The sequence below is a fragment of the Colobus angolensis genome, unplaced genomic scaffold (assembly GCF_000951035.1).
Source record: "Colobus angolensis palliatus isolate OR3802 unplaced genomic scaffold, Cang.pa_1.0 Scaffold53, whole genome shotgun sequence".
Classification (NCBI taxonomy): Eukaryota; Metazoa; Chordata; class Mammalia; order Primates; family Cercopithecidae; genus Colobus; species Colobus angolensis.
The window spans coordinates 252,303-266,472 of record NW_012118821.1 but is presented as its reverse complement, the minus strand read 5'-3'; positions in this window follow the sequence as shown (position 1 = coordinate 266,472).

Sequence of the window (14,170 nt, the reverse complement as noted above, 5' to 3'; positions counted from 1 at the left end):
TTCTTCCTGTTCCACATGGTTTGTAATACTGTGTACTGAGGGTTTTGGGTGGATGGCTAAGTTAAAGGTATAACTTTTATTACTATCTCTCCTGCTCTATTTTTGTTTTTAGTTTATTCTATAAATTTTGAAGTATAGAGTGATTTTTCTGAGTGCCTTCAAAAATAAAATATCTTTGCTCTGCACAGTGTAATGACAACTGTAATCAAAGTGAACTGATTTTGATCTCTCTGGTTTTGATGAAAAACTGGGTATTTATTTATTTAAAGACATTTCTTTTAAGCAGTGAAACGTATTCTAAAAGATGTGAATAGGCCATCCAGAAGACAGACAAACTTAACATCTAGCAGGTGTTTATCAATGGTCATATTCCTTGACAAGAGTTCCTTACATTTAAAGGTGATCAAGATAATCTGCAACTTCAATCTACTGTTGTGATGTTTAACTTCCATACCTGGAGCTCAGTACCCAGAGCTTCCTTTCCAATCTTTGTATTCCCACCCTGAAATCTCAGAACACTTTCTCTGCTCGCTAGGGGTCATACTCAAAGAGTTACTTCCACAGATTCTGTTTACAAAGTCCTTCACAAGCCTTTATTCCCTGAATAAACCTCACTTCTATGGGAACAATAACAAAAAGAAGAGTGCTCATCAAATTACTCTAATCAGAACACAATCACATTCATTCACTTAATAGCTTATTCACGTCACTATATGTCAGACACTGATGCATGCACTGGAGAATACAGCATAAACACAACTGGAAAAAGTTCCTTTCTTCATGGGATTCATAGTCTAGTAAAGGCATAAATAAGCAAAGAAACATCACAAGTTAAGATGACATCCAGTTGATCGTTTAAAAGCTGATACTGTTAATAATTAACCTCTAAATCTGAGCTGTTCCAGGAAAAATTAAAAGCTTGTTTCCTCTAGTACAAAGAAGTATGGTGTGGGTTAGATGATGCCAATATGAATAAAGAAACTGGAAGAGACTGAGGGGAGAGGGCGAGAGGTGGGCTGCCTCTTTATGAGGGTGTTCAAGAGGTGTCTACCTGGCCAGACGTTTGAAGGTAGTTATGGGGCTGAAGGACTTGAGGACATTTGGGGAAGGGAACTCCAAACTAAGGGCACAGCGAAAAGAAAGGTGGAAGCTTTGAAACGCTAGCCCAGTAAAAATTCTGCCTTTGAAAATCGTACCATGCCTCTTCCATATAGGTTAAATGAATACAATAAAGTTTAAGTGATAATTTTTCATTCACTGAATAGACAACACTGTGCCATCTGTTAGGCAATTGTAAAGGCTTTAGGTTCAAAACATATTTCTCTCATCACCTTCCCTGTATCCCCCATATCTCACCTGTGTTACTGTCCAAACCTTTTAATTGGTCTCCTTGCATCTCCCCTTTCCTCCCATCAGCCTGTTCATGATGCAGCATTCTCTCCGCTCCAGAGCCCTGGCCCTGCCCATCCCTTCTACAAGAACAGCTTACTTTTTTAACCTTCAATTTTTTATAATTTCAACTTTTATTTTACATTCAGGGGGTACATGTGCAGGTTTGTTACCTGGGTATATTGCATGATGCTGAGGTTTGGAGTATGGTTGATTTCATGCCCAAATACTGAGCATAGTACCCAATAATTAGTTTTTTTCAACCCTTGTCTCCTGCTTCCTCCTGATTTAGTCGTCCCCAGTGTCTGTTGCTGCCATCTTTATATCCATGTGTACCCAGTTTTTAGCTTTCACTCACAGGTAAAAACATGCCGTGTTTGGTTTCCTGTTTCTGCATTAATTTACTTAGGATAATGGTCTCCAGCAGCACCCATGTGGCTTCAAAGGACTTGAGCTCATTCTTTTTAATGGCTGTGTAGTATTCTGTGTAGTATTCTGGTATATTTTCTATATCCAGCCTACCACTGAGGGGCACCCAGATTGATTGCATGTATTTGTTATGGTGAATAGTGCTGCAATGAGCATACGGTTGCAAGTTTCTCTTTGGTAGAATGCTTTATTTTCTTTTGGATATATAACCAGTGATTGGGTTTCTGGGACAAATGCTAGTTTTATTTTCAGTTCTTTGAGAAATCCCCAAACTGCTTTCCACAATGGCTGAACTAATTTTCATTCCCACCAACAGTGTATAAGTGTTCCCTTTTCTTCATGTCTCCCCTGGCGTCTGTTATGTTTTGACTTTTAATAATAGCTATTCTTAATGGTGTGAGATGGTATCAAAGTGTGATTTTCATTTGAATTTCTCGGATAATTAGTGATAATGAGCACTTTTCCTATGTTAGTTGACACTTTGAATGTCTTTTAATAAGTATCTGTTCTTCTTTCCATTTTTAATAGGGTTATTCCTTTTTTTCTTGTTCAGTTGTTCAAGTTCCTTCTAGATTCTGGATATTAGACCTTTGCCACGTGGGTAGTTTGTGAATATTTTCTCGCATTCTGTAGGTTGTCTGTTTACTCTGTTGGTCGTTTATATTGTTGTGCAGAAGCACTTCAGTTTAATTAGGTCCCATCTATCCATTTTTGTTTTTGTTGAAATTTTGAGGAATTAGTCATATGATGTTTCCTAGATTTTCTTCCAGAGTTCTTATTGTTTGAGGTCTTACTTTTTAAATATTTAATCAACCTTGAGTTAAATTTTAATCTATAGCGAAATGTAGGGGTCCAATGTCATTCTTCAGCATATGACTAGCCAGTGATCCCAGCACCATTTATTGAATAGGGAGTCCTTTCCCCATTGCTTAGTTTTCTTAATTTTGTCAAAGATCAGACGACTTTAAGTGTGTGACTTAATTTTCAGTTTCTCTATTCTGTTATGTTAGTCTGTGGGTCTGTGTTTGTACTGACACCGTGATGTTTTGGTTATTATAGCCTTATAGTTTCAAGTCAGGTGATGTGATGCCTCAGGCTTTGTTCTTCTTGCTTAGGGTCGTTTTGCCCACTCGGGCTGTTGCTTGGTTTCATATGAATTTTGGAATAGATTTTTTCTAGTTCTGTGAAAAATGGCATTGCTAGTTTAATAGGAATAGCATTGAATCTGTAGATTGCTTTGGGCAGTTTGGGCATTTTAACAATATTGATTCTCCCAATCCATGAGCATGAGAGATTTTTCCATTTATTTGTGTCATCTCTGATTTCTTTCAGCAATGTTTTGTAGTTCTCCTTGCAAAGATAACCTATCTCCTTGGTTAGATGTATTCCTGCATACTGGTGTTTTTGTTTTTGTTTTTGTTTTTGCCTATTGTAGATGGCATTGCATTCTTGATTTAGCTCTAAGCTTGCACATTATTGGTGTATAGAAATGCTACTGATTTTGGAACATTGATTTTGTATCCTGAAACTTTACTGAAGTCATTTGTCAATTCCTGGAGCCTTTTGGAGTCTTTAGGGTTTTCTAAGTACAGAATCATATCATCAATGAATAGAGATATCTTGACTTATTTTCTTATTTTGATGCCTTTTATATCTTTCTCTTGACTGATTACTCTGAATAGAACTTCCTGCCAGGAAAACTTTTACAGGAGCTTTCCTACTTAATACTGCAAATTATTTCCTCCAACACTCAGCACTGTGAGTCTTTTTGTGTTTCTCTACTTTTCCTTTCCTAATAACAGTTATGGATATATAAGTACTAGAAACAATATTTGTCACCTAAAGAAATGAACATTATTTCCTGACACATGGCTGGTAACAATCCATGTATGTCATGTGTCAGTAAATAGTTCTCTCACTAGTATTCAGAAGCCTGAATACATCATCTATTATTAGTTTTCTAGGTGAGACAAATATTCCCTTTTTATTATCATTTATGACTTCAGTCTCAACTCTCTACCTCATTTTTAACTTTGTTACTAATTCCAAATGCATGTTCAATTTTGGTAATTTGGACAAAATCATATACAAAACATGGAAACTTATTGAGTCTTGTTAGATCCGATCTATTTGTGGAAGACAGAAGGACTTGGCTTGTTTCTTTTTCCCTGTACTCTCCAAGAACCAGCACAGTACTCCAATTCTTACTACTCTATTAGTAAAAGAATAGATAGAAAGATAGATAGATAGATAGATAGATAGATAGATGCATATATACATACACTGCTACATAAATACATACTTAGAAAAATATATGTATACAGAGAGACACAAAATTATCTTCCCGGATTCCATAAAAAACGCAAGCTTAGAAAACAAAACTAAATGAAATAATGTTATCATAACCCTTCATCTTTCAGAAAGTCATCCCTTTATATCATGAACCCATTAACCATTTTTCTATCATTTCATTTTACCTCTGAAACACAGTAAATATTATTCTCTGCAGGGATGAAGTGATTATCAGAACTTTGAAATTCTTTTGGAGAAAATCAAGCTAATGTATTAATAATACAAGAAAAAAATAAGGCCTGCTTCATATTCAGGGAATGTGAAATCTGTTGGGATAGACAAGCAGTAGACAGTGAAAGTAGAACTTTTCATTAATGCCAAGTAGACTTCAAATTTTTATGAAATCTACTTCATCATTCTTAAATTGTCATGTACTATTTTGTCCATAACACGCAAGGGACCAAAATTAACTGGACAAGTGCCTGCAAGGAGACATTCATCCCAGATCAGTGTCCCAGGGAATGGAATGTTTCCGGGTGAGGTTTTTACCTAAAGCAAAGTAGCCAGAGAATCATTTGTTTTTTAAAGAGAATGCAAGCTGAGTCTTTTGAGACAGATGAGTCCGACAATGGAAAATACAAACATGTTCTAAAATCTAATTCTTAAAAATGAGAGGCAATGAAAAAATTATAAAGGAGAGAAATGTTGAAATAGACTGGGAATTGCATGTGAATGTTAAAAGCAGAAGAAAAGACTCTGTAAAAATTATCTCCACAAAATCCAGGATGCCTCAAAGTTGCAATTAATTGCAACTTTTTTTCAGTTTCTAATCAGTTTAAAGTTCATATTATAGGTCAGAACTGTGTTTCTACTTCTTCTATACATCTTTGTCATATATATAGAAAGAGGTATGTCTTAGTCATGCCCAGAGAACTAGAGGTAACTTCCAGATGGTTTAGAATCAGTGTGCTGCTTGTATGTTAAAAGTTTAAGAGACTTGCAAGATTTAGCGTTAAAGGTTATTCAATCTGACTCCCATACTGTAGGTAAATTACTATCCTACAATGTATGGATAAATATGGAACATAAATCGAGATAGAAAAAGTTTCTATCTTGAAAATCACAGAATACCAGATTTAGAAATGAACTGAAAGTACTCAAAAATTCGATCTTTTTAAAACTGCAGAATCTTTGGATACATGATCTTGATTGATTTTTTGGTTATTCAGTTTCCATTTGATCATATCAAGGAGCAAAGGTAGCCGATTATTATTCACAACGTATTATCAACATTTGCCTCCTGTAATATATCTGAATTGCTCCATGGGAGATTTATGAGATGACACAGCATGTATTACCTGACAATAGCAATTCAGAGATCTGAACATGTATCTAATGTCTCCTTGGAGTCAGCAATGCACCCTGACATCCCAGTTCTATGATTCTACCGGTATGTAGGCTTCTCAATCAATTCTCTCTCCTAGGCATTCCCTCACAGGTTTTCAGTATGTCGGCTTCTGTAGCATTTTATCACTCATTCGCGTTATAAGATTTAATCTCCAAGAATGATATTCAAGATCATACACATTATTTTATGTGTGTATGCTTGTTTTGATAGTGTGAGAAAATGTAAAATCATTTGTTCTTAGGAGATAATGTCAGAAGTAGATATATATTCATCTTTCTAATCAAACCCATCAATTACACTGGAGCATAGGGAGGTAGGAAAATAAAATTCTAACAGTTGTTGAAAAAAATGATGTCATCTCAAAGTAGAGATACTTTGCCTTAGCTCTAGTATACCATATGAGAGAAAACTACTATGGACTTAAGTGATGAGTCACAAACTGTACTTACTAGTATGTTTTTATACCTAATAGTACTGCATACATATTTCGTTGAGATATAAAAACTAAACACCTGTTATCTTGGAGTACAGTAAAATGAGAACATCATGAATTGCAAAGTTAGGTAAGATTCAATTTGAGTCTCCACAATAATATTTTCTGGCTGTGTGAAAGTAGCCTAGTTAATTAGCCTTTCTGAATTTTGCATATTTAAAAGAGAAAAACAGCACTAGCCTAAGATTAGAAATATATAAATAGAGTTAATATTTAAATTAGCCACACATAGGAGAGAGCACATAGTACGGTTCTACTGTATCTGATATAATGTTTGCAACCCTAAATTCTCTTTTTTCATGTCTTTAATACTTCTTTAATACTTTAATACTTCTTTGAGCATTTATATATATGACTGTATACAGACACAGAAGTTATACGTGATGCCAGCATACAGCCTACAATGTAAGAAAAGTATAAAATACAATATTTTGTGTATAACTCCCCAAAAGTTGTGAATAACACTTTGCTTTAGACATGAATTTGGAATATATAAATTCACTATTTATTACCATTAAAAAATAATTTGAAAGTAACAGCCATTAACCATATTAGGGAACTGAGTTACCTAACTGACAAAATGATTCATATATATATATATATATACACACACACACACATATATATACACACACATATATATATATCTGTAATTCAATGAAATGATATAATGAAATGATATAATATTATGAGTATGCTAAACGAATAAGTGAAAAAAACTATGCCACAATGTAATAAACATATTATAAATCTTGGAAGTAAATTTCCCTCACAAAAAAAGAAATCTTTCTTGCTTTAAAGGTGTAAGCACACTTTTAAATCGTTTTACATTAAGTGAGACACCACTTCATCAACCAGATTAGGGGAATCATGCCTAGAGATTAATGGAGTGGCAAATGTTTTAGTCATAGTTCCGTCATATGAATTATATTCCAGATTCGGTCACTTAATTCTGTACAGTCTTGGACAAGTAGCCTAACCATGATGATCTTCAATTTTCTTAGATATTTTATGCAGAAAATAAACTCACCAGTACAACACCTCATTTAAATTTCCTTAAAGAATATAATAAAGTAATATACATGAATGGGTATTGAGAATTTAAATTGGCTATAAAATATCAGATGCCATGTAATCATGAGAACAGAATATTTAATAAATGTGCTCTGATGCCTATTTATTCACATGGAAAAATCATATTACATTTCTGCCTAACATCGTGAACAAAAATAAGTTTTAGTAAGGTTAAAACAAGTTAAAAGAAAAAAACCTTTAACATTTTAGTGTGATAAAATAAATTTAGACACGTACTTCTAGGAAAGATGAAGTAATGCAGATTTAACCACTTGAGACACACAAACGCACACAAACACACGCACACACTCAAAAACAAAATACAGGGCATGATTATTTTCAAAACACTGGACAGTAGGTAATACAGGACTTTGATCCTTGAGGAACAGGAAACAAATAAAGTGAGTCCCATGAATGCCCTAAATTATTGTCTTAATAGAGTTATCAGACTATGGTACAGGGAAGAAAAACGCAGGCAGAATCCATCAGATTCCTAGAGTTGAAGAGAAAGAGCAGAGAGTCTAGGAAGCTCTTAGTGGCTAAAATTGTTTTAATCCAGTGAAATATAAATATGTCAAAAGACACACTGTGTCCACTCATGTCCATAGAAGCATTATTCACAATAGCCAAAATGTGGAAGCAACCAAAGGGTTCATTGACAGGTGAATGAATAAGCAAATGTGGTAAAATGAAATATATATAAAATATTCAATTTCATTCAAATTATATATATTTGAATGAAAATATTTTATACATTTATATTATATATAATTAATATTTAAAATTCATTATATATAATATAAATATATAAAATGAATATACAATATTTATTTAAATATAAAATGAAACATACATAAAATGAATATCCACTTAAATAGTAAGGAAATTCTGACACATGCTACAATATGGATGAAGCTTGAAAACATGCTAAGTAAAACAAGTCAGCCATATATAAAAGGATAAATAGCATGTAATTCTACTTATTGGAGATTCTTAATAGAGTGAAAATAGAATGATGGTTCCCGGGGACAGAGCAGAGGAAGAAACAGGGTTTGTGTTTAACGGATACAGAGTTTGTTTTGTAAGAAGAAAAAATCCTGAAGACTAGTTGCACAGCAAGGTGAATGTAAGTGATACCATATGTATCAATCAATTCACAAGGTGAATGTAATTGATATTCACAAGGTGAATGTAATTGATACCATAACTTAAAGATGTTTAACATGGTCAATCTTATGTATATTTTACCAAAATAAAAATTTAAAAATGAGCCAACATAAAATATAGTATATCATTTCCTGTATAGCATTTAATATTTCCTTGAAAGCCAGGCTGGCTTGACAATAAAAAAAATCAACATATTCACAAAATAGAAATTAAATCCACCTAAATATTTATAGGCTTAAAAAACACCTAATTTCAGTAGAAACAGAAAAAAATGACAACATTCAACATTCGTTATTGATATTATTCAGCTGAGTGGAAATACAATGAACTTTTCTCAGCCTGATGTAAGGTATCAATGATCAGCCTACACCTAGCATCATATTTAATATAAAAGTTGATTTTTCTCCTCTAATGTCAGAAATAAGGTAAGGATGCCTGCTCTTAGCACTTCTATTCAATATTTTAGAGGAGTTTCTAGCCAGTATAATAAAACAACAAAAAGAAACATACTGTATCCAGGTTTAAAAGTAAGTTGAAAAATTATCTTTATTTGTAGATGTCATGATCATGTATATGAAAATACAAAAAAACTACAAAAACTTCCAGAACTTATAAATGAGTTTAACAAGATTACAAGATAAAAATTAATATATAAATTAAAAAGTTGTTTTTTTATATACTAGCAATAAAAAGGAATAGAATGTAAAGAAAATATGGTTTTTAATAACATCAACATAAAATATTTAAGTATAAATATTACAATATATGTGAATATTACAAAACATTAAGTGAATCATATGGAGACTTTTAATAATATGGAGACTGAATAAATGGAGACTTCTACCACATTCATGAGATAGAAGGCTAATTATTGCTAAGATGTCAAGTCCCCCCAATAGATCTATTGATGTAGTTCAATTCTGACCAAAATCTCAGCAGAAATTTTGTAGGAATTGACAAACTGATTGTGAAATTCAAATGGAAATGTAAAATAGCCCGAATAGCTAAATTAGCTTTGAAAAATAAGAATAAAGTTGGAGAACTAACATGTCTTTATTCCATGGTTTATTACAAAGCCACAGTTATCAAGATAAAATGATACTGGCTTAAGTTATACTAACAAATCAATGGAATGGAATGCAGCATCCCAAAATATTGCCACACATATATGGCCAACTCATTTAATTGGAGAACGTATAATCTTATCAACAAATTGTGCTAGAATAATTAGATACACGTTTGAAAATAAAACATTGAACTAGCAATTTCAATCTATGTGTAACACTGTATAGAAAAATTATTTCAAAAGAGATCCTGTACCTAAATGTAAAATTTAAAACTTGAAGAAAATATAGAAAAGAATTTTTTGAGTTCAGTAAGCATTTCCTATTTATGATGCCAAAAATCATGATCCATAAAATTAAAAATTACATACATATATGTGTGTATGTATGTAAAGACATGTATTTATATATGTGTACACATATATATTAAACTCTTTAAGAATAAAATCTCTTGCCTTTTGAAAAGCTTTAAGAGAAGGAAAAGTCAAGCCACAAAGTAAAATAAGCAACTTTTAAGTCACATGTTTAATAAATATTTTGTATTTAGGTTTCATAAAATGCTTAACCTGATAAAATGATGGGCAAAATGTTAACAGAGACGTCACTAAATCAGATATAAATAAAGATGACAAGTAAGCACATGAGAAGATGCTTCATCTCATTAGTCATTAGGGAAATAGAAATTAAATTACAGTATATAATTTATTAGATGTAAAATTTACAAATGTATCACTACACACTTACTACAATGTTTAAAGTTCAAGACTGATCACACCAAGCATTGCCAATGATGTGGAATTTCTGCAATTTTATACACTGTGGTTGGTTATGTGAAATATTACTACTATTTCAAAAGCAGTTTGATCGCTTCTTTAAAAATTAGACATGTATGTACTATCTGATCCAGCCATTTCACACTTAGGCGTTCAAGCAAAGGAAAACAAAGCATATGTCCATACAAAAACTTGTACATTGTTCATGAATATTCACAGCAGCTTCATTCAAAATACCTCCAATCCAGGAACAGTCCAAATGTCTATCAAAATATGAATGAATGAGCCAATGGTGTTATATTTATATAAGTGAATACTATTCACCAATGGCAATAAATCACTATTGACACACAACACAATATCATAGACCTCTAAATAATTATTCTGAGTAAAAAAAGACAAATGACATATAATACATGATTTCATTTAAATGAAGTACTTTTGAAAAAGACATCCTAATTGACAATTTAAAGCAGATCAAAATTTGCCTGGAAACGTGGGTAAAGTTAGCGGAAAATCTAAACGGTCACAGTGAAACTTTTGGTGTGATATAGATGCTCATTATCTTGATTTTGATGGTGATTTTACGGGTGTGTACATATGTCCAAACTTATCAAATTGTACCCTTTACATATATGTACAGTTTATTTCATGTCAACTATATCCCAATAAAGCTCTTAAATAAAAAAATTAATGTCTGTGGAAGGAACATGATAATATATAAAATAGAAAATTATTGCAATCACAGCCCCATGAACCTAATCAGGGCAGGCAGTCAAGATTTCTTAAAATAATAAAGAAATTGCAAACAGTGAATGAAGGGCATTGTAGATGGAACTTATATGTAAACATCTAATCCAACCTCTAGTGTAGATCTGAACAGCAGTTTAAACACAAAATGATTGAGTAAAGCCACAGCCCTACTTATTTTTAGAAGCCATAAGCTTTTGAAGAAGTTCGTTACAGAGAAAATTTTTAAAAGAAATGACAGTAAAGAGAAACTGAAACGGATATAAACCTGAAATTTCAGAGAATTGCCCTCTGCAAAACTTATTTAGTATTTTAATTAGAATAACTTTTTACAAGAAATTTTTATCTTCAATGGAATGAAAGATGTTACAAATGCCATCAAAGAGAAACAGACATCTATAGTGACAGAAAAAAAAAAAAAAAAAAAAAACCGGAAAAAACCAGCAGTATCAAAAGCACGAAGAAACAGGTGAGATAAACATAAAATACAAAATAAGAGCAGAACCAAAAGTTTTAATGAAGGTTTAATGAGAAGAATTAAAATTTCAAAATACATCAAATTAATGATGTGGAGGACACATTTAATAAACTCATTAAGAACCAGAACAACATAAAAATTTGAAAATAGTGGGATGATCAATGAGGAGAACATAGAAAATAAATTTATCTAGTGACTAGAGTAATTCATCAAGAAGAAAAAATAGTGTGTATTCAAGGATCAAAATTAACACTATTTGTAAAAATTATGAAAATCAAAACATACCCAGGTATAGAGATCAAAACTATTGACTGTATTACTAACAAAATTATAAACAGAAAACCCCAGCAAAAATATTCTATGTATATTTTAAATTCTAGGTCAAAAATAAAATAATTTAATGTGCAGCAATTAAAAAGTAAAAGTCTGTCTTATAAAACCAAAATTGACTACAATTTCTCTGCAGTTAAACTTCTTTGCTGGAAATAAAATATTGGTAGCTGACTTAATGAATGGACCATTTCTGGATGAATATTAGGAGCTTTAAGCATTTGTTTGATGCTTGAGAGGAAAAGCTTGGAGAACAAAAGAAAAAAAGAAATATGCAATTTTTAAAATAAGTTTTACATAGCTTGATACAAGAAACTCTCAAGGATAGTAACGGGTAGGAAAATGCTCAAATTTATGAGCGCAGATACAAGTAATTCAAACAGAATATTAGCAAACTGGATTCAGCAGCACATAACAAATCTAATACTTACTGATCTCCCCCATCCCTAAAGATTCTATTTAGTGCTGAAAAAAAATCATTCTCCACATTAACAGATTAAAGATAAACACATCAAAAGCTTAAATCAATGCATACAGAAAGGACAAATAATATTAAAGATCTATTTATGATAAAAAAATTATCAATCCTAAAGAAATTTCCTTAATCTGATAAAATTTATTAAAAACTATAGCAAATATACTTACTGTAAAAATGCTAATAATTTTTCCTGTGAGAGCAAAAAGACAAAAATATGTGTTATTGCTTGTTTAATTTAATTTTGGGGCAGAGTTCCAAGTTAGCATGAAAGTATGCGATTAAAAATAATTTAAAAGGAATAAATAATACTGTGATTATTTGCAGATGGTGATTATACAAATAGAAATTTATAATACCTAAAATATATATTTTTAGAATTAAAAATTAGGGAAATTTTCTAGATAAAAATATCAATATATTAAAAGTCATTATATTTTGGTATATTAGAAACAATTGAAAAACAGTAATGACATTTTTGAAAAAGACTAAAATGTAAGGCCTTACCTTAGAATTTATGGAGTCTCACCATAAAGGTCTATAAATAATTATGATACTATAGTATTTGTGAAAGAATGCAGAAATTGACAAATCAAACATCTTATTCAGGCTTTAAAATTCACGCACACATACATGATATATGGAGGTGGCATTCTGGGGAAGGGAGAAATGTATGGTGCTGGGATCACTCAGATCATAATAAATGATTTTAAGTGAACTAAAGGCATAGATAAAACTGTAAATATTATTTTTTAATTTGGAAATTTATTTCTTATTTTTAAAATTGTTATTGTTTAGGCATTACCATAGGGCTTTAAAATTTAACTTTCTTCTTTTATGGTCCATAATTTTTTTAACTTTTATTTTAAGTCCAGGGTTACATGTGCAGGTTTGTTACATAGGTAAACTTGTGTCATGGGCTGAGGGGAGGTGGCGTTGTACAGATTATTTCATCACCCAGGTGTTAATCCAAAGACATATTGTTATTTTTCCAGATCTTCTCCCTCCACACCCTCCACCCTCCCATAAGTCCCAGTGTGTGTTGTTCCAAACTATGTGTCCATGTGTTCTCACCATTTAGCTCCCACTTATAAGTGAAAGCATGCAGGATTTGGTTTTCTGTTCCTGTGTTAGTTTGCTAAGGATAATGGCCTCTAGCTCCACCCATGTCCCTGCCAACGTCTCCTTCTTTTTTATGGCTGCATAGTATTCCATGCTATGTATGTAGCACATTTTCTTTATCCAGTCTATCATGGATGGGCATTTAGGTTGATTCTATGTCTTTGCTGTTGTGAATAGTGCTGCAATGAACATACAACTGCATGTGTCTTTATAGTAGGGTGATTTATATACCCTTGGGGATGTACCCAGTAACGGGATTGCTGGTTTGAATGGTGTTTGACATATTTAGGAATTGCCACGCTGTCATTCACAATGTATAAGCATTCCTTTTTCTCCACAGCCTCACCAGTATTCGTTATTTTTTGACTGTTTAGTAATAGCCATTCTTACTGGTGTGAGATAGTATTTCATTGTGGTTCTGACTTGCACTTCTCTAATGATAGTGATGTTGAGCTTTTATCCATATGATGGTTGGCGGCAAGTATGTCTTTCTTTGAAAAGTGTCTGTTTATGACCTTTTCATACTTTTTAATGGGGTTTGTTTTTTTCTTATAAATTTGTTTAAGTTCCTTGTAGACACTGTTTATTAGACCTTTGTCTGATGCATAGTTTTCACAAATTTTCTTCCATTCTTTATGTTATCTGTGTACTCTCACACTCTCTCTCTCTCTCTTTTCTTTTTCTTTTTTTTTTTTAGAACGCATCTAGCTCTCTCTCCCAAGCTGGAGTGCAGTGGCACAATCTTGGCTCGCTGTAACTTCCACCTCTGTGGTTTACGTGATTCTCATGCCTCAGCTTCACGAGTAGCTGAGATTACAAGCATGCACCACCATTCCCAGCTAATTTTTTGTAATTTTAGTAGAGATGGAGATTCACTGTGCTGCCCAGGCTAGTCTCAAACATCTGGCCTCAACTGATTCATTTGC